This window comes from Hipposideros armiger, unplaced genomic scaffold (genome assembly GCF_001890085.2).
Source record: "Hipposideros armiger isolate ML-2016 unplaced genomic scaffold, ASM189008v1 scaffold_279, whole genome shotgun sequence".
Classification (NCBI taxonomy): domain Eukaryota; kingdom Metazoa; phylum Chordata; class Mammalia; order Chiroptera; family Hipposideridae; genus Hipposideros; species Hipposideros armiger.
The window spans coordinates 1,439,841-1,460,506 of NW_017731629.1; the positions used below are offsets into that span (position 1 = coordinate 1,439,841).

The 20,666-nt window shown below is 42.9% G+C and overlaps 1 protein-coding gene across 3 annotated transcripts in view; it reads right to left on the reverse strand.

Moving 5' to 3' along the window:
- Positions 1–20,666, reverse strand: part of GRIA1 (glutamate ionotropic receptor AMPA type subunit 1) — a 286,291-nt gene that overhangs the window by 45,508 nt on the left and 220,117 nt on the right. The gene's annotated exons all lie outside the window — the stretch shown is intronic.

Below are 20,666 nucleotides of genomic sequence, written 5' to 3' on the forward strand. Positions count from 1 at the left end.
CACACACACACACACACACACACACACACACACACAGACACACTCACAGATATGTCAACACGTGCTCCCCAAATCACAAGCACATGGAAATACCCTGTTAAATGCACTTACATATACACCAAATATTTGTGCGTACATATATGAATGCAAAGGCATTTAGATTCATAATGCAAACATTCGATCACATCCAGAGATGTTTTCAGACTGCCTTCTCATTTTGGCCAAGGCTGCCAAAATGATGGACTAGAAGAAGGGAAGGGAGGACATACTGGGAATAAATGAGAGAGACAGTACTGCAGCCACTTTGGGGAATGTCACCATGGCGTGCAGGCACAGTTCTGCCCACTATCACATAAAAAGGGAGTTTGGCTGAAGTAAAAGACAAAGGGTATTTTGTCCTGAATCAAATGGCAAATATGACAATGATACATGAGGTGAGAAATTTATCCCTAATCTTCTTAGAGTCCTATTCTCCACTCTTATGCCCAAACCATGAAGAGAAACATGACCAGTCAAGAGTTCCACTGTGCTCTTTTGGATTTGGTCATGAGGTTTCCAAGTCCAGGATTTCCAAAAGATATCACACATGATTTAGATGTGCTATGGGGTGATTTTATGTGGTGGACAGAGAGGGCATCAAATTATATTAAATCATATAGTGATAAAGTTATTTGCATTCCCTTTCTCTTTCCATCCTGCTCAAGTTATTAAGGAAGTGTCTCCCTGGAGCTACTGTCCTTTTAAGCCATTTCTAACATGTGATCTGACAGCTTCTAGCTCAGAGCCTTCAATAGGTGACAGTGCCTAACTAGAACCTAATGTGTAACAATCAGCAAAACCACCAGCACAACCCATGACTTTTACAGATAACAAAACCCAGGAATCCCATAGCACAGTGTCTGCAGGCTTGCTTGGTTGTTCCACACTGTTTCAAAACCCCATTTGACCCGCTCTGTTTTATGCCATGTTCTTGTGTGCTGCACTTGGTTTCAGTGTCTTGGAGACTTCCTTTCACTCTAGGCAGGTAGTACTCACTCTAAGACATCCAACAAATACTCATTATTGCTTACTATAAAAATAATGTTCCTAGATGCTCCACGTGAAGAGGGAAGTAAGGGGAGACTTGTTCAAAGGAATGAGACCAGGAGAGTGGAGCAAAGCTATGCCATATGAGGAAGAGCTCAGGAAGCGGGGACATTTTACCAGAAGAAAAGACTTGAAGAGATGTGTTCAGTGATGGAGAGATGTGTTCACTGATGTGAGGCTAGTACCGTGTGACCTGATTTAGGAGCATGTGGCAGAAGTTCCAGGAAACACTCAATATGAGGAAGACATCTTGGATAGGCAGGGGAGTGCAACCATGGCTGTCCTAGGGGTGAGAGTGAGCTCCCTCATTTCTGAAGATGTTCAGGTGGTAAGCCATTTACAGAGATGTTGTACTTGGTGCCTACTCTTGGTCCTCCAGAGTACCATGTCCCGGGGACACAAATCTAAGCAAGACAGAGGAGGAGTCAGGCATCACGTGGGGCCAGAGACCAACTGGTTCCTCTCATTCCTGCCACCTCTCAGAGTCTATAATTTGAAACCACAGGTAGAACAAAATGCACGGCTCCCACTGGATAATCAAGCCCAATGAGATAAACCAAGGCAACATCATTGCTCTGACTCCCCAAGATTAGGACACAGGTGGACACAGAAATCACATCGGCCTTTGTCCATTCCAGTGCTCTTTTCACCTTAGCATGTCGCAAATGCATGTGTGCAGGCCCGTGTGAGTCTGCTTCTCCTCTCCCCGCATTTCTGGATGACCACAATGGTGTCTGACTTGGACTTCGTGCCTCTCTTCCCCTGCCTCTGCCTGGGAAGTCACTTTTCCACAGGCTGCCTGAGTGATCTTTTTAAAAATATTAATTGTGTCATGTTGCTCCTCTGCTGAAAACCCATCAAAGCATTCCTCTTACATGTGGAATAAAATGCTAACTCCTTGGTGACTCTTAAGGCCTTATGTAGTGTGGCCCTGGTTTACTCTCCAGTGTCACCCCATAATATGCTTTCTGTTCTCTGGTTACAATGGATTTGTCTGGTCCTTCATATTCAAGAGGCTCTCACCTCTTCCACATGCTGCTGTTTCCCCCAATTGATGCATCAATCCTGTTCATCTGTCATACCTCATCCTAATCATCAGTGTTTCAGTATTCAAATGTTAAGACTCTCAGAACCCCATGCGGCTCACATTGCAGTTGAAATCTGACATCTCTTTGTGTGATTGTTTGCTTGTCTGTTGTTCCCCTAGACCATAAACCCATGAGAGTAAAGAAACCTTCTAGTTCTTTTGGGCAGTGTTGTATCTCCAGCATGAAGCACACAGTAGGTCTCAATAATAAGTGAATGCACAAATTCTTCCACTCTTGTAACCTACTGGCTCTGCTCACATTGAATTCTAGAGACCAGGATAGTTTTTAGGGTCAGGAGAATCCAAACCTGCTTATGACCCAGGATGTCTTGAGTGATGGCCTCGAAGCAAGTGTTCAGGATGGCTACCTCTTCTTCCAATGTCACTAAACTGGGAGACCCAGCTGAGGCATTCCAAGTTGGCGATCATTTAGTGAAGCTGAAAGGCCTCCCTGGAAAGTTCTAGGCCTACAGCCCCTCCTTCCCTGTTCTCCTTTAATTACCATGCATCTGCTGGGTGTTGAGAACTCTTACCTTGAATGTTATTCCCCATGTCCCCACCCACTTAATGAGGAGACCAAAGAAAGCCTGTTGCTTAACAGCCAGCAAGTGTCACCTGTGGAATAACTGGAGGGCTGGGGGAAGAGGCTCTTCAAAATGTGACAGGATTCCAATGCTTCATTTGCATGTGATCCACAGGATGGGAACTTGAGTGTGAGGCAATCCTCCACCCTCAGCTCACACCTGGTGCAGGCAAAGCTGGGCCTTGGTCCAAGAACTGCATTTTCCCAGCTCCATACCAGAGGCAGGGAGCTGGAGTTATCAGAGGCCAAGGCTGGGAATGAGGGCCTTAGTTTTTTCACTAACCAGCCCCATGACCTTGACAAATAGGCTGCCCAGCTGGGTCTCAGTATTCTTCCTCTATAAAATGGGTGAGACTAACCTAACTTCATGGTGAGAAATCAGAACTTTCAGAACTAGAGTCTCTCAGTCCATTCTTTTCCTTTAACTGATGCAAGCTACTGGAATTTAAATGGTAGAGGGGAAAGCACTTTGAAAAGTGCCGTTGAAATCCGAGACATTATTTTTATGATGATGATTATTCTCCCAGGGAGCCACAGGGCAAAGCAGTACTTTTCTTAGTAGGGAAAGAACAGCTGTTGATCTGAACACCTTGGAGGCCTGCCTAGTCACCTGAATTTTATTAGTCTCGTAACTTGGCATAGCTACTCCCCAAACTCCCTAGATAATTGAGGAATCCCTTATGTGTCTCCAGAACTTGAATTTCATGTATAGCCCTGTAGATGGAAAAGGGATGAATATCTGTATCCTGCAGATGAAAAAACTGCAGTTAAGAGATGTAAAGTGACTTGCCCAGGTTCATACAGTGAGGTAGGGGCAGAGCTGGGACAAGGAACCAGGACTTCATACTTCCTGTTCAGCACTGTATCCACTACAGAACATTTCCTTTCTCACCAAATTCTGATTCATTTGTAAGTGGACATGGACTTCCTCTACCCATGATGCCTCTGTGATGTTGGATCACAGGCAATACTCACTTCTTGTAAAGCTCAGTGGATCCTTTGGGATCCACAGAAAGCATTCTCACTACCAACGTCTTCACAGAATTGGAAATCTATTTGTATTTGTTTTCTATAGCTGTATAACAAATCACCACAAACTTAGCGGCTTCTAACAATGCTCATTTACTATCTCACAGTTCTGTAGGTCAGAAGTCTGGGTGAGGGTGTCTAGATACTCTGCTCTGGGCCTTACCAGGCTGAAATCAAGGTGTTGGCTGGTGCTTTTCCCATCTGGAATTCAGAGTCCTTTCTCAAGCTCCCTGGTTGTTTGTAGAATTCATCTCCTTATGGTTGTGGTTGAGGTCATCGTTTCCTTGCTGGCTGTCAGCCAGGGGCTGCTCTCAGCTTCTAGGGGCTGCCTGCATTCCCCTGCATCTTCCAACCAGCAAATCCCTCTCATGCTTTGAATCTCTCTGACTTCCAATAGCTGGAGAAAACTCTCTGCTTTTAAAGGGCTCACCTCACTGGGTCAGGCCCACCTCTATCAATCTTAATCTCTGTCAATCTTAAAGTCAACTGACTTGGGATTTTAATTACATCTGTAAATCTTCACAGCAGTACCTAGGTTAGTGTTTGAATAACCAAGAGATGGGCTCTTTTGAATCCTTTGTACCATACTGTGTCTTCATTCATTTTACATGCATTTCTTGTATGGCAGGCACTGTTGGGCATTTGAGAGACAAAAGTGATACAGCACAGTCTCTCTCTTCCATGGAGAAGATGGGAAGTATAGCCTAGTGATCAAAACATAGTCTTTGGGGCTGGCTGAATGGTATGTTGGTTAAGAGTTGTCTTGGGACGCCAGCTCTGAACAGTAGGGCCCTGGTTCGGATCCCAAATGAGAGCCAGTGACGCTGCCCTCTACAGCTAAGATGGTGAACAACAGCTCGACCTGGAGCTGGGCTGCTGTGAGTCACCAGCGATGGCGTAGGCTGTAGAGGGGTTGGCTGGCAGTTGGCGTGAGCTTTCGTGAGCTGCTGTGAGCGGCCGCCCAATGGCCAGCGAGCGACTGCCTCACCCAGGAAAAGCACAATGATAATACCAACATGGGCCAGTGAAGCGACATCCTCCACCAATAGACTGAAGAACAAAAGGACAGCAACTTGTCTGTTCCCCTTCCCCGATTCCCCAACACTGTTCCCCTCCCCCAATTCCCCAATAAAATTAAAAAACAACAACAACAACAAAAAACAAAAAGCAAAACAAAAAAACATAGGCTTTGAGGTCAGACACATTGATTCTTTGTCAAGTACTTAGCACAGTGTTTAGCATATAGTAAGCACTCGGTAGAGCCATTGCCACCATCTTATATAAATATCATCAATGGTAATTATATACTATGTTAATTATGTGACAAGTAAGAAAGCAGCACTAAATGAAAACAGAAGGGCTTGTTCATTACTCTGTTGGCAGAGGTCAGGGAAAGTCACCAGAGAGGAGAAACTTGTGCTAGGTTTTGAAGTATGAGTAGGAGATTGCCAAGCTGAATGGGTGCAGGGGTGGGAGAAGGCACAGTAGATAGAGGTAAAAAGAAGAAGGTGGGTGGGATAGCATTTTCGCTGTAAACTTCCCAACATTTGCCAATACAGCACTGAGAACCCTCTTGTTTTCCCAGCACACCCCAATCATTCTGCTACTATACCTCCAACCATGCTCTGTAATGATTTATTCAAGATGTTACTATGATTATTACTTATGGGATTTAGTGAGTAACAAAGATGATGATGGGTTGAACTAAAGCAGAACCCACAGAAATTGGAGGGGAAGGCTGACTAAAGAGATGACAAGATCAAATTGATAGGATTTGGTGATTCATGGGTGCAGGGGCTGTGGGAGAGGAAAATGCTCAAATGACAGGTCATGCCTACTGGAGGAGTCAATTCTCACATGGACTCGGGAGTTAGATGCTGGCCACAAGCTGTCTCTTCTTGCAAATGATGTTTTTTCCTTTTGTTAACAAGATACTAACTGTGTCATTAAATGCATACTTGATGCTAATGGAAGATCATAAGAATCTGACTGGACCATTATCTGGGTTCTGACAGTTAGACATTTCCTGCCCTGATCAGGGATTCACTCCAGGCCTTTAAAGGTATACTTCTAATCTCACAGCTTTGATTTGTTGCTCTTGACCAGGGGTTGGCAAACTTTTTTACAAGAGGCCAGGTAGTAAGTATTTCAGGCTTTGCAGGCCTTACAGTCTCTGCTGTGTTATTGCCTCTGCTGTTGTGGTGTGAAACCAGCCACAGATGATATGCAAACACCTGCACATGGCTGTGGCCCAATAAAAGTTTAATGACAAAAACAGGTAGCAGGCTGGATTTGGCTTACGGGCCATGGCTTGCTGATTCCTGCCCTCAGTCCTACTGTGAATCTCAGAGACCTTTAAGTTAACACGCAGCAGTAGTCAAGAAATTATTTTTTATCACCTATCTAGTTAGTAGTACATCTACACAAATGCCCAGATAAAATAATGCAATGATTCATTTGACAATTACTTTTGTGCTATCCTTAGGAATAAAGTAGAGGACATTGGTCAAGAGAATGGGCTTATGGGTCAGACAAAAGAGGGTGGGCATGTCACTAAGTCTCTTTGTGCTTGTTTCTTTACAGAATGCAATCATAGTACTCATTTTCAAAGTATTCTTTAGAATTAAAAATGAAAATGCAAATAAAGCATGTAGCACAGTGCCTGGCACAGAGCAAGCATTTCAGGATGGGAGTTTGCAGACAGTGTGAGAATCAGTGACTGGATGGAGATGGGAGAGCATGTACCATGGCCAGAGGCCTCAGGAAAGCAGGTACTCGGAGCTGGTGTAAGGAGTGGAAAGTTATTAAACAGCAGTCAACTTTTGATCCCATCAGACTCCTCTCCAAGGCATCTCTGACAAGGAGGTGGATATGGACAGTCTTCTTTATTTCAAAAGCATGTCCTGTCATCCCCAAGAGGAAGAGGACAGAAGGATACCTCCCGTGTGCCTTCATTTAGCTGAGCTCAAGGGGTCACTGAGCTCAAGTTGTTCCCTTTGTCATCTGCTTCAAGTAGCTATTTCTAAAAAGTAACGGAGACGGGCGTGAAGGCAGATGCTCAGATGGCCCACCTCTAAATTACCGGGAGCAAAAAAGTCCATCTTGACTAATTATTGAGCTGAGCTATGTTCAGAGAGAGGCTCATTTGGTATCGGGCATCGAGGTTCCTAGATCAGGGTAAATAGCTCTGGCCAAATGCAACAATTCCACTGATGAGGCCACTTCATCCAAGATGCTGCGTCTGGATGGCAAATCATCTCATTTGTCACCAGCTGCAAATCACTCAGCACTTCTCTGGCAGAGCTGGCGTGATTCATTTTAATTGCCCAGCTGCCGGTCACTGTGTTCAGCACTGCGGCAGGGGGAGGGCCCTGGACTCTGGTGGCAAGTGCCCAGGGTGGGGAACTGGGGCTGGACCACAAGCGCTAAGGAAAGCCCAGGATGTTGTAAGCTAGTGTACTGTTCTAGCATTTGCTCAGCTATGTTTTGAAGAGGCATGGTGTTCTATTTGTTTTTTTTTTTTCCATTTAGATAGGCTATGGGAATGGAGTGTGAGCTCAGTTTGCAAAAGAATGGATGTAGACCAATTCATTCATATTTAAAAATTTAGTACTTTGTTTCACTCGTTAAGCCTTAGTTTCCACACCTGAAGATGGAGATAATGAATTTCATCTCATTAATTGTGAGAATTCAATGAGTAAGTCATGTCTTGCACTTGGCACAGAAACAGTAGGGCTCAAGGTGTCACCTGTGATGAGGATGATGAGGATGATGATTCTGGAAACACTCCTCTTAACTTCTAGGTCCCCACACTCTCCTCAGTCTGCTCCTGTCTTGCTGGTTGGTCCTCTTAGTCCCCTTTGCTGGTTCTTCCTTTCTGCTTAATCTCAAGCTCTTTTGCCCAGAACTTGGGCCTCAGTCCTTATCCCATCTACAGGCCCCAGATGATCAACTCCAGCTCCGCAACCTTTATACGTAGGTGCTGATAACTCCCAAATTTAAACCTCCAGCCTCTCTCCTGAACTACTAACATGTGTATCTGCCTACTTCACACCTCAAACCTGAAATGTTCAAAACAAAATTCTCCATGAACTCCCACCGAAAAGTCCCAAATAAATACAACATAACTTATTTATTCTTCTCCATTGTCCTCCTCATTGGCACCACTGTCCACCTCGCTATTCAAACCAAACACCAGGGAGACATTTCTGACTTGTCTCTTTCCCTCATCCTCACATCCAGCTCATCAAATCCAATCACCCCTGTAGTCCTGAATAACATTCTCAATACTAGATATTAGGATCACATTTCCTGGCTGCTGCTTTTGTCCTTGTGTAACCCATGTCTACACAATAGCCAGAGGGATCTTTTAAAACTCTAAGTAGGATCATGTTGTTCCCCACCCCACTTAAAATCTGTCACAATTCGAAAATAAATCCAAATGCCCTGTCAAGGTCAACCTGATCTGGACCACCTCTAATCTCATCCTGTACCACCTTTCCTGCTCTGGCTCTCATTGGCCGCCTTGCAACACACCAAATTCTTTCCCACATCAGGACATTTGTTGTTCCCTCTGCCTGGAACTCACCTCCCTGAAATTGTCCCAAACCTCTCTCTCTCTCTCTCTCTCTCTGATATATATATATATATATATATATATATATATATATATATATATATATATATATATATATATATATATATGACATATATATTATATATGACATATATATAATATATATTATATATGTAAACTCTAAATTTTTGAAGCACAAAAATCTATTTTCCCACCAATTAAATTTTCCGAGATTTATACCAATAAAGAAAATAAACAAATTTATACCTTGTTGTCTACCACCTCTCTGATTTCACCCTCATTTTTCTGGCATATTTATGTTTTTAATATACTTTTTAATTGACAAAAATAAAATTCAATCTCTTTGGTATACAGTCCTATAAGCTTTGACAAATGCACAGTTGTATAACATCACCACAGATTTATGTTTAAGCAAATTTGCAAGGCAGATGCACTCAAGGAAAACTACAAAACCTGCTTTATCAATCCTTCCTATAGTGGATACACAGCAACAACAGTCTCTACAGATAAAAACTGAAACATGACAACCAGAATATTAGAAGTGGAAAAGCCAATACTGACAAAGGAAAGGAGTCATCAAATAAAAGTAAAAGCTAATGTGTGTATTAATGTCTTCTCCCCCCTTTGTTTTTAAATGAATCAACCCAAAATGATTATAATGTCACAGGTGCTCATTTATTCATTCTTAAACAAAATTTAATTTTAATAAAAACCTATTTTCTTCAAAGAAACTTTCCTATTAAACCTTTGGATTTAATTTGTTTACAACAATATAAAATTGTAAATAATATATGTAAATAATATATATAATATATGATATATAATATATATGATATATATCTCTCTCTCAAGCCTGATAGGAAATACCTAAGAAGTTTCCCTGCAAGGAAATCAGTTGACTAGAATGAATGTGACCCACACAGATACTCAGCTGGGGTGAATGGTATGAGGAATCACTGATAAGTGCTAAAGAAGTGCAGAGATGGGAAAAGCCACACTCAGCTGGGAGAAATCTGAAAAGGCGGCATGGAAGAGGAGCCATTTAACTGGGATATAGAGGGCAGGCAGGCTTTGAGCATCTGAAATAGAAAGAAAGGCATTTCTTGGAGCAGGAGCAGCCTGTGCAATGGTGTGGAATTGGGACAAGAATGTCAACGCGAGAATTTTACTTTGCCCAAAACGTGTTAACCACCTAGCAGCTGCTGTCTCTGAGTACCTGCTTTGAAGCTGCAGAAGATACTTAAATCCATTGTCCTAATCCTCATCACTCGCTTCAGGCTGGGAAGGCATATCCCCTTTTGATAAGCGAGGAAACCGAGGTTCAGAGAGATGAAATAATGAAGGTCACCAAACAAGCGATGGAGCTTGAATGTAGATCCAAATCCATTGAATCCCAATGGTCTGACTTCACTGTGCTGAAAGCGGGTCCAGTTGGGACCAGGGCCACCACCCTCATCTCTCAAGCTTTACCTTCTCAGGTCCCCAGCACCACTGCTCCACAGTTCCTAGACACAGAGGAATACTTGGCACCGCATTGGTGTTAAAAACGGGACTTCCTCCACGTATATATTTGGGTTTAAGTTCTTAGAAGAAGCCGCTGTCTTTTTATAGCTAGCTGCCTACTGGCCAGCCCATAATACCAAAACATATGGCTCTGCTGTATCCAGAGCCCTCCCTAGAGCTCCTACACTTCACTGATACACTAGCTGGTTTCAGAAGTGAGATGGGCTCCTCGGGCTGGGGACCCAGCCTCTGTGGGCCAGGTGAGGGCCTGGGTGTCACCTGTGGTCCAACATATGTGGAATTTGAAGTCCGCAGAGGTGGAGGCATATTTAAATGTAGAATGCTGTGGGCTTTTAAAAAAGAGACGCTGACCCTTCAACAAATGGCAGATAAAATAACCATGCATGGTTTAATTAAGCACAAGGCACATACTTCAACTAATCAACTGAAAATCCTCCATTTGCCAGGTATTTTTTCACTCTATCCAGTTCCCTGTATGCTTAGCCCCTCCCTCTTACATATCCCCAACCAAGCTAGCAGGGCAGCCCCAGAGACAGGGGACAGTTTCTCTTCTTCACTTCACTGACCCACCGTCCCTCCCTGCCCCCCAATCATTTCATCAAAGACATACTCAGCTCTTTCTGAGACAGTGAAGGGAATTACTAAGTAAGAAATCAGAAGCTGTATAGAATCTCCTACTGCTGCCCCTGCTGTTGATTAACTGTGATTTGGGGCAAGTTATTTCACATCTCTGAGCCTCAGTTTCATCCATGAAATGGGGATAGTAACAGGAACAGCCTAAAATCACTGTTGTGAGGATGAGCTGTACTATGCTTAGAAGGGTACCTGAACTAGAGGAAATGCCTGGTAGAAGCAGCTACTACTCTTCAGAAATGAAAGAGGACATGGAAAGAAGTTTTCAGTATGCTAAGTGAAAAAAAAAAAACAGGTTATAAAACAGACTATATTACATGGCCCAATTGGAAAACTCAAGTTTGGCAGACGATAGTCTGGAAGAATATAGACTAAGATATTATAGGAGTCAGTCTTCTGGGTGGCTGGATTATGGGCTTTCTCTACCATTTTCTATTGTTTTGATTTTCTAAATGAATACCTATATTTATACTATATAGAAAGCCTAGAACATAGTGGTGAAAATTACGGACTGTAGGATCGCCCAACCTGGGTTCAAGTCGCAGTTTATTCTCTTAGTGGTTGTGTAACCTTGGGAAAGTGCCTTAGTCTCTCTGAGTTTCAGCTCACTCACCTGTAACATGGAGATAATAGCAATACCTCTTCATGTCAGCCATTAAGTATTGTTGTTGTTTTATCGCTAACTTGGCGGGTGACAGAGTCAGGAAGAGGGAAGCAAGGGGCTGATAGAGGCAGAGAAGTGAAGGAAAGTCTCTCTGAGGGGGTGATATTGATGCTGAGAGCCGAAGGCTGTGACTGATCTAGATGTGTGAAGAATCTGGAGGAACAACGTTCTAGACGGAGAAAACAGGAAAGGCAAAGGTTCTGGAGCAGGAAGTGGCTTCACGTGTTCAAGGTCATTGGCAGCACAGGATGGGGCTGGAGAGTGAGGCAGGGACTAGATCACGCAGTGTGTCTGGAGCCAGGGCATGGACCCTGGTTCCAAGGGCCACCTCCTCTGAGAAGCCTGCCTGGCTGCTGCTTCCGACCGCACTTCTCTGCTCTGAACTCTTCAATTCTTCCCATCGGTCCCACTCCTGGTTCTGCTCTTTCTCACTGTTACCACTGCACTAAATGATCATATCATTATGGAATTTTAGGTTTCTTTATAATTCCCTAGCACCTAACGCAGTCTCAATGTTTGTGAGTAAATATGAAACTCCGTAAATAGGCAATTTGTAATGCTTTTTTTCCCCCTGAGCTATCTATAGAGGAAAAAATTTCTTAGCTAATTAATGGCAAAAACATGATTGTATGAGGAGTCACTTATTCTATGAATTAATAAAGTGATTTCAAAAGCTTTAAAAGCACCCTTTTTAAGAAACTGGTATCTCATATACATCCAGTTCTCCAGTCATAAAATCATGTGCCTTCAGCACCTTTGCTCTGCAAAGTGGTTATCGTAGAGCAAATTACTGCATAAAGTAAAACAATGAAATTGTCTTTAAAATATTGTACAAGGCTGTTGTTCTCACAAATTTAGGCTGAACAGTGAGGTAACAAATGGGTGTTGTTTTAAACTAGTAAGTCTGTGGTTACTTATTAACACAGCAATAGAAAACTAAAGTATGGCTGGAAATCACTACGTCATGTTTCTTTAAACCATCTCTTGTGCCTGTCATTTGAAGATGGCTGCAATAAATCCCGAGCCCATTGTTCTGTTCTAGCCAGTCCTCCACTCCTCCCCTTTATGTTCTCTGGATGAAGTCAGTGGTTCTGAGTAAAGGCTCTGGTGTCAGGCTGCTTGAGCTCAAAAGCCATTCTGCCAAGAACTAGGGGTGACTTTGGATAAGTTACCTAGCCACACTACGCCTCAGTTTCCTCACCTACAAAATGGGACATGGAGGGCAGAAAATCCCTCCCCCCAAGACACCCATACCCTAATCCCTAGAACTTGTGAATGGGTTGCATTACATGACGAAAGAGACTTTTCAGATAGACTTCAGGTCAGGGACCTTGAAACAGGGTGATTATCTAGGTGGATTCAATATAATCACATTGGCCCTTAAAAGTGGAAGAGAGTTGGCAAAAGAGATGAGACAGAAGAAAGGCCAAGAGAGATTCAAAGTGCGAGAGACTTAGTTCTCCTTTTCTGGCTTTGAAGATAGAGGAAGAGGGCCACGAGCCAAGGAATGAGGAGGCTAGGAAGAGCCCTGAGCTGAAAACCAGCAAGGGAACAAGGACCTGAGTCCTGTAACCAAGGAACTCAAATCTGCCAACAACCTGAACGAGTAAGAAAAGGGATTTTGCCCTAGTGCCCCCAGAGAGGAATACAGGCCTATCACCACCTTTTAGCCCAGTGAGGCTCATACTAAACTTCTGACCTACTAAGCTGTAAGATAATACATTTCTGTTGTTTTAAGCTGCTAAGTTTTGTTATGGCCCCAATAGAAAACTAATGCAGGGAATGCTGTGAAGAAGAAATACATATAAGTCACACAGGACAGAGACTGGCATATAGTAAGTGTCTCATCCGTGATATTTTTTTCTCACTACTGTTTCTATTAGTCATTCACTGCTCTGACCACACTCATCTCCCTGTTCATTCTGAGTGCTTCCATTCGCATGCACCTCTTATCTTCTTGCTTCTCTGTGGGTGTCCTTAGATATCCTTCCCAACTTCAAAATCCAGTTCAGATAACACCTGCAAGATTTCCCCAACCCCTTCAGCAGGGTGCGGCCTCTTCCAATGCAGCACTTCTTTTATCCCTTTGCTAGCTATTACATTCATTTAAACCCTAGTTTGTAGGGAGGGTTTTCTCTCTTTATTAAATTCTTTATGCTGTGATATGTTGTGCTGTGATTATAAAAGATTCCCAAATCTTTGCTTAAAACAACCATGTAGATTTCTTTCTTTCTTTAAAAAAAAATTATTTTATTATGGCAAGAACACTTAACATGAGATTTACCCTCTTAACAAATTAAGTGTACAATACATCACTGTTAACTATAGGCCCAATGTTGTTCAACTGATATCTGGAATTTAATCATCTTGCTTAACTGAAACTTTATACCCATTGATCAGCAACTCCCCATTCCCGCTTCCTCATAGCCCCTGATAACTGCTATTCCACTCTTTGATTCTATGTATTTGACTATTTTAGGTACCTTATATAGGTGGAATTATGCAACATTTGTTCTTCTGAGACTGCCGTATTTCACTTAGCATAATGTCTTCAAGGTTCATCCATATTGTTGCATATTGCAGAACCGCCTTCTTTCTGAAGGCTAAACAATTTCCATTATAGGTAGACACCACATTTTCTGTATTTATTCTTCCATAGATATCCACCCATTTATGGCTGTCTAGGTTATCATGGCTATTGTGAATAGTGCTGCAATGAACATGGGGAGTGCTAATGTCTCTTCAAGATCCCGATTTCAATTCTTTTGGATAAATATCCCAAAGTAGGATTGCTGGATTACATGGTAGCTCTATTTTTAATTTTTTGAGGATCCTTCATACTATTTTCTTTAGTGCCTGCACCATTTTTTGTTCCCACAGAGTGTACAAGGGCTCCAATTTTTCTACATCCTCACCAACACTTGTCTTTTCAGGTATATTTCTTTTCTTTCTTTTTTTTTTTGTTTATTAGTTTCAGGTATACAAAACAATGTGATATTTAGACATTTACACCCCTCACAAAGTGATAACCCCCCTCAGGTACGTTTTTTGCTCATGCTGCATGTACATGGCAGGTTGGTTAGGGGCTGTGTTCCCCTCACTCTCTCTTTGGGGTCAAGACTGACAAAGCAGCTGTCATCTGGAACACCCCCACTTATGTTTTGGCTCTTAAAGCTTCTTCCCAGTAGTGACACATGTCACTTCTGTTCATATTTCATAGGCCAGATGGAAGGAAATGACAGCATCTAGCATCAGTATGGAAAGGGGAATGGAGTCAATGGAATTGTAATAGATAAGCATGATATCAGGGGTGGGCGGGCAGTAGATGGGGGGAGGGAGGTTGTGACTTTGTGAGGGGTGAAAAGGATAACTATTGCATTGTTCTGTACACCTGAAACTAACAATAAAATTAAAAAAAAAAGAAAGGGACGAGCAATCCTACCCTGGGTGCAAGAGCAGGAGAGCTGAGTACAGTGTATCTGGTAGACAGCATTCATGGCAACCACAAGCTCTCACCCACAGCAGTGCCTTGGGAAGAACTTCTTAACCATAGCTCTCATTTTACAGATGAAGAGCTTGAGGCTCAGGATGGATAATGATTGGTCACAGGTTTTATAAGTGATATGGTTGGAACTAGGACCCGACTGTCCTTCCATCCTTCTTTCATCCCTGCGGCAACTCCATCAAATCCTGTTATATGTCTGACACTGTGAGGATGCAGCAAAAAACAAGCTTGCCTCAGCCCCTGCCCACATATTCATGGTCTGCTACTGTGCCTAGCACCTGCCTCCCTTCTCTCTCTCAGCTGCATGGGCTGCCTGCTTGTAGAGCTGCCCTCCTCCACCCTGCACAGCTGGATCACAACAACTGGAGGGTAGGGGTAGGATCTTCAACTCTGATCCCTTCACAGCCCCTACTGTATTAGGCACTCAACTAATGTGCCTCGGATTGAACACAAAATTGAAAATGAAATTCACTTTAGATGCCAAACATTTGTTCTCTGCTTATATCATCCCCCCATGTGTTCCCAAAACAAGCGTATTAATAGGGATTTGCATGTGCTTTGCTAGTTTATTATAGGGAACGTTAGCTATTAGCATATATTTGAAAAAGAGATTAATAAGATCATCAACAATATACCTCATAAATCACTCTGAAAATTGCCAAAGTAATTTCTTAATCTCTCTTTTTTTTTCCTCCCAGAGAATCTATTTCTTCCAGTGACTTATACTAAATTGACAGTTCTAATTAGCAGTCATGAAAACTCAAGCTTTTAAAGCTATGGAAGATTAGAAAAGAATTTTCCAGAGATGTGATAAAACTTTTTCCCATAAGGGATGTCATGTGTATCACTGGTTGGGTTTAGGTGAGAAAGGGAAGCCTGTGGGAAGGAGGGTGGAGTTGGGAAAAGATTAAGAGGGGAAGACTTGTGTCTTGGGCACCTGTCTGGCCTCCAGGAGCTGAGCGGATCACTTGTCATTTACTGCGTGTATGCTCTCGACCCATTGGAAATGTCAGGGGAGGTCCTGCATTATTTTACGTCCCACAGCTCTGGGTCCTGACATGACCTGAAGCTGAACCCTGGCCCCGACCAGGAACCTAGTTTGTCTTCAGTCTGCAGAGCTATAAGGAGTCACCAATGCATCAGCTGTGAGGCTGTCACTCATTGCTAGCCATTCAACAGATATTTATCAAGTACATCCTGTGTGCCAGGCCTGTGTTGATGATACTTCCTAGGCTTACCAGAGGAAAGACCTTCTAAAGCTGAGGCTTGAAGAATGAGCTCACCAGGGAAAGGGATGTTGCAGGGGAGGTTGTAATGAGCAGAGAAAATGAACATGAATCAAAGATGTGGGAGTAAAAAAGATAAACGGTCCTCCAGTGGCCGAGAGGTACAGCAGGAGCTTTGGAGGGGAGGGTCCTGGGGTACGGGAAGAAGTCTGGGCAGAAAGGCAGTGAGGGATGGAAATCAGGGTGTGACATGAGCCAGTCAACAGATTTTGTGAAAACACTCTACTTTGTAGAATAGAGAATGGTTCGGGGTGATGTGGAAACAAGAATTGAGGCATGGAGATGAAAAAGCGGTATTGTAGGAGTCCAGATCAGATAAGATGACTCCTGGACCACATGGCAATAGCAAGGTGGCCAAAAAGCAAACAGACTTAAGTAGCTTTAGGAGGTAGAATCTCTATTTGAAGACTGATTGGATACAGGGGGTGAAGGAGAGGGTTCGCTGAGTTTTTGAAGGCTCCATTTTTTTTAATGAGTATTTTGTGCCAGGCATTCTCAGATGTTTACATTTATTCCTCACCACATGTTATGAGGGAAGTATTGTAGTATTTCGCTTCATTTTCTGCATAGGAAAACTGAAGCTTGACAAGGTTAGGTGTCTTCCCATTAACACAAAGCTGGTCTGAGTCCTGAGTTTACCTTTAAGCCCTAGGCTGTCCTGTGTCCCTACCCTGATCTCCCGGGTTTCTGGTTGGTCAACACAGAATGGTGACATTTCTTTCTGAGATGGGGAGCACTAGGAAAAGCAGATAGTCTAGTAGGATCTTTCCCACAATTGCTGGTGTAGAAACAGATACCACCCAGCCCTGGACAATAATGACATCGACAGCCTTGTAGGAACAGCCCTTCTTTCCTCCTCCTGCACCCTGTTTGAATGGGAGCTCAGCCTGAGTCTGCGTTCCTCACGCATTGTTCCTGGGGAGCTGAGCCTGACCTGTTCCTATCCTTTAGCCTGTTTAATACCCTGGTGGGGATGGGGGCCCCTGTGTACACCCTTCCTTTAGCTTCTTAGCAGTTGACACTTAAATTAGCAATGGAAATTTTCCTGAAAATGAGAAATGGGGTAGGCTCCAGTAGGGAGAAAAATGCCTGAGATAAAGGAGGAGAGATACCTGGTATATTAGAGCAGTCGACTGGGGAGCAGCTGTGTTAACCATGCACAAGGTACCTACTTCATTTCAAGTCTGTTTCCCCATCTGTATGTAAAACACAAGAAAAGGGAATAATGCTTGCCTGCCTCGTGGTTGTTGCAAAGATCAAATGCAATAATAGATGACTGTATTTTGTGAATCAAAACACTCCTTGTAAATGAGAGGACTTAAAATTTTGATATCACAAGGTGGAATCAGAGACGCAAGAGCTAGGAGGTATCTTGGGGACCACCAAGTTCATTTTGATTACTTTACGGTGGGGAAAACCGAACTGAGGCTCAGAGAGACTAAATGGCCTTTCCCAAAGTCACCCTCAAAATTAAATGTTGGGACTAGGTTTAGAAGGCAAATCCACGACCTCACGCTGAGGGTTTTTTTGCTCTATTGCTTTGGAAGGATAACATAGTAATTGAACCCAGTGGGTTTTGGAATCACATCAACTGAGGTTTGACCCCCAGCTTTGCCGCTTGTTAATTGTGTGGTATTGGCCAATTTATGTCATCTTTTTGAACCTCATTTTTTTTTCAATTATAAAAACGCAAATTATTATTAACTCAAAGGGTTGTTATGAAGACTAAATGTAATAATGCTTGCAGATACTAGATAAACAATGGTAGTGATTATTATGATTAAGTTTACATATTGCATATTTGCCATATCCTATCCTCCCAATTGAAGACTGACCTACTCTAAATTTCAGAGGTTCCCAACCCAATACATTCCTGACCTTATTTGGTCTAAATATTTTACTGATAGAATCAGAGTTAAGGCCAAAGAGAAGACCATTCATTATTGATCCCTAATATTTTGCTCAAGCCTAACTCTAAGTAAAATTATCTTAGTTTAAAACATAGTCAAGAGGCTATGTGTTCTAGCCTAGTTGAATATTTTATGCAAATAACTTAGGAAGGTTGGAGAGGGAGTTGGAATTTGATTGACGTAGGATTAGAGAGTCCATTCTGTTTTCTCAAGGAAATCCTTATTCAGAGGTATGAAGGGACTGGGTGATTAGGAGAACTCAAAGGTGTGATCAGATCTTACTCTGGGAAATTGTACTTTACACTATTTAAGACAATATTCAGGATGAGAATCTCTCTCAAAGTTAAAGCACCAGAGAAGAATGAAGCTCCTTTGAATCCAGGGAGATGTCATTAAAATGAGTTCTGGGTTCAGCCACCCCCAAGGCCCCCAGAGATGATATACAAGGCTAGAGGCTGAGCGTGTCTCCTTGGTAAACAAGAACTAGGAATCACTATCACAATGGGTTTTAATCACATCTTGACTATATGCAAAAGGCTCTTGCCTCTCCCCTGGTTCCCTAACCGACTTTAATCTATGTAAATTTTAATTAAAGGTTTCAGTTTGCTTACTGCTTCTTCTCTTATGGAAATGATTGCAGAGGGGCATAACACACCAGCGTATACTTATGCATTTCTGATAAGAAGACAGGAAATTTGAGGCCAGACTTTTTATAGAAAGAATTGTAGAAATAACCTATTACATTGTAGTAGGCTTGTTCCAGTTTACTAGTATAAACACAGTGCTTTCCATCAGTTCATAATTCTTGCCACAGTCCAGTGTCCAATTTCCTATTCTCTTCTTACTTGACCTTGTGGTAACCTTTGGCATAGGGGTTTATGCCATTCTCTTTAATACACTTTCTTCACCTGGATGCCAGACTCTCCTGGTTTGCTTTCTTCTTCCCTGGCTGCTCCTTTTCAATTCCTCCTGATAGGTCTTCATGACCTCTAAATGTTCATGGGTCCAGGGCTTGGGTTTCTCCTCTTTACTACCTAGACTCACCCCCAACATAACCTCCCTCTCCCAGTCCCCTGGCTTTAAATACTGTATGTTCATGATTCCTAAAACATTGAAGTCCAGTCCAGGCCTTCCCTCTCACCTCCAGGCTCATGAGCCTGGTCCTTATTTCCTCTTAGATGCCTAATAGACATCTCCCACCTAACATGTTTCAAACTGAGCCCTTGATTTCTCTCCATTCCACAAATATTTCCCACCTCAGTAAATGGCATCATCATTCTTTTAGTTACTGAGCTCTGAAACATTAACTTCTCTCTATCCCTCACACCTATTTCCAATTCATCAGAAATCCCACTCATTCAACCTTCAAATATATTCTGGGTCAGACCATTTATCAACTCCCCAGCTATCTTTCTACTCCAAGCCCATCATTTCTTGCCTAGACTAAATAAAGCAATATCCTCCTAACTGGTCTTCCTTCTTTGAATCTGTAATAGTCTATTCCCCACGCCGTAGCTTGCAGGGTTTCTCAACCTCAAAACTACTGATATTTTTGTGTTGGATAATTCTTTGTAGGGAGCAGATGTCCTGTCCATTTTAGGATATTTAGCAGCATCCCTGGCCTGTCCCCATTAGGCTCTAGTAGCACCCCCTCTCCTAGTTTTGCCAACCAAAAATGTCTTCAGGCCTTATCAAATGTCTTGGGGGCGTGAAGAGGAAGGAGAGGGGAATTATCCCTGACTGAGAACCACTGAGTTAGACTGAGAGCCCATAAAAATGTAAACTGGATCAAATCTGCCCTAAACTTCCCAATGGTGGTTGCCAGGGGCTGGGGGGAGGGGGAAATGCAAAGTTGCTAAGCAACTGGCATAAAGTTTCAGTTAAATAAGATGAATAAGCTCTAGAGATTTACTATGCACCATTGTACCTATAGTCAACCATAATGTACTGTACAGTTTAAAATTTATTAAGTGGGTAGATGTCATGTTAAATGTTCTTATCACAATGAATAGAACATCCAAGTTTCTGACAGTGGCTGATAAGGCATTTACTTATTCCTCCTGCCTGAAACACCCTTCCCTGCCTTTTTACTTGGCTAATATCTACTCATCCTTCCAGTTTTAGCTTAAATGCAACTTCCTCTGGGAAGCCTTCCCTGGCCAGTCCCCTAATCTGGGTTAAGGGCCCTGCTTTGTGCTCCCTGAACACCCTGCTTTTCCTCTGACACAGTGCACATCACACCGCATTGTAGTTGCCTGGTTACCGGACTGTGAACTCTTTGAGGGCAGGAGTTGTGCCGTACTTAGCACTGTCTTTCTTTTGTGCATAGCTTAGGGCCCAGAATGAAGCATTTAAGTAACTATCTGGGGGACTGAGCCTGGCCAGCACTAGGTAGGGGTACGACACCCAACCTGGTTGACACCCTGGAAGCAGATATAACTATGAAACTAGGCACTACCAAGTCTTAGCAATATTCCTTTTTCACTTGGTAGTTCCACAGCCACTCTGGTGAAACATCAAGGACAATTTCTGCTCTTAGAGAATCCTTGGTAAGAGAAACCCCTCATTCCGCAAATACTAGTGAGCATGTACTATGAGCTGGATGCTCAAACATCTGCTGGTGGACAGGAAGTTCCCTGCACAGGAACTTGTGGTGCTTACATTCCAGCGTGGGTCATGGTCGTTTAGTGCATAAAAACATAATCAGCTACTCAATTTCTATTGTGAACATCAGGGAAGGTGGGAGTAGAGGAGGGAAGCAG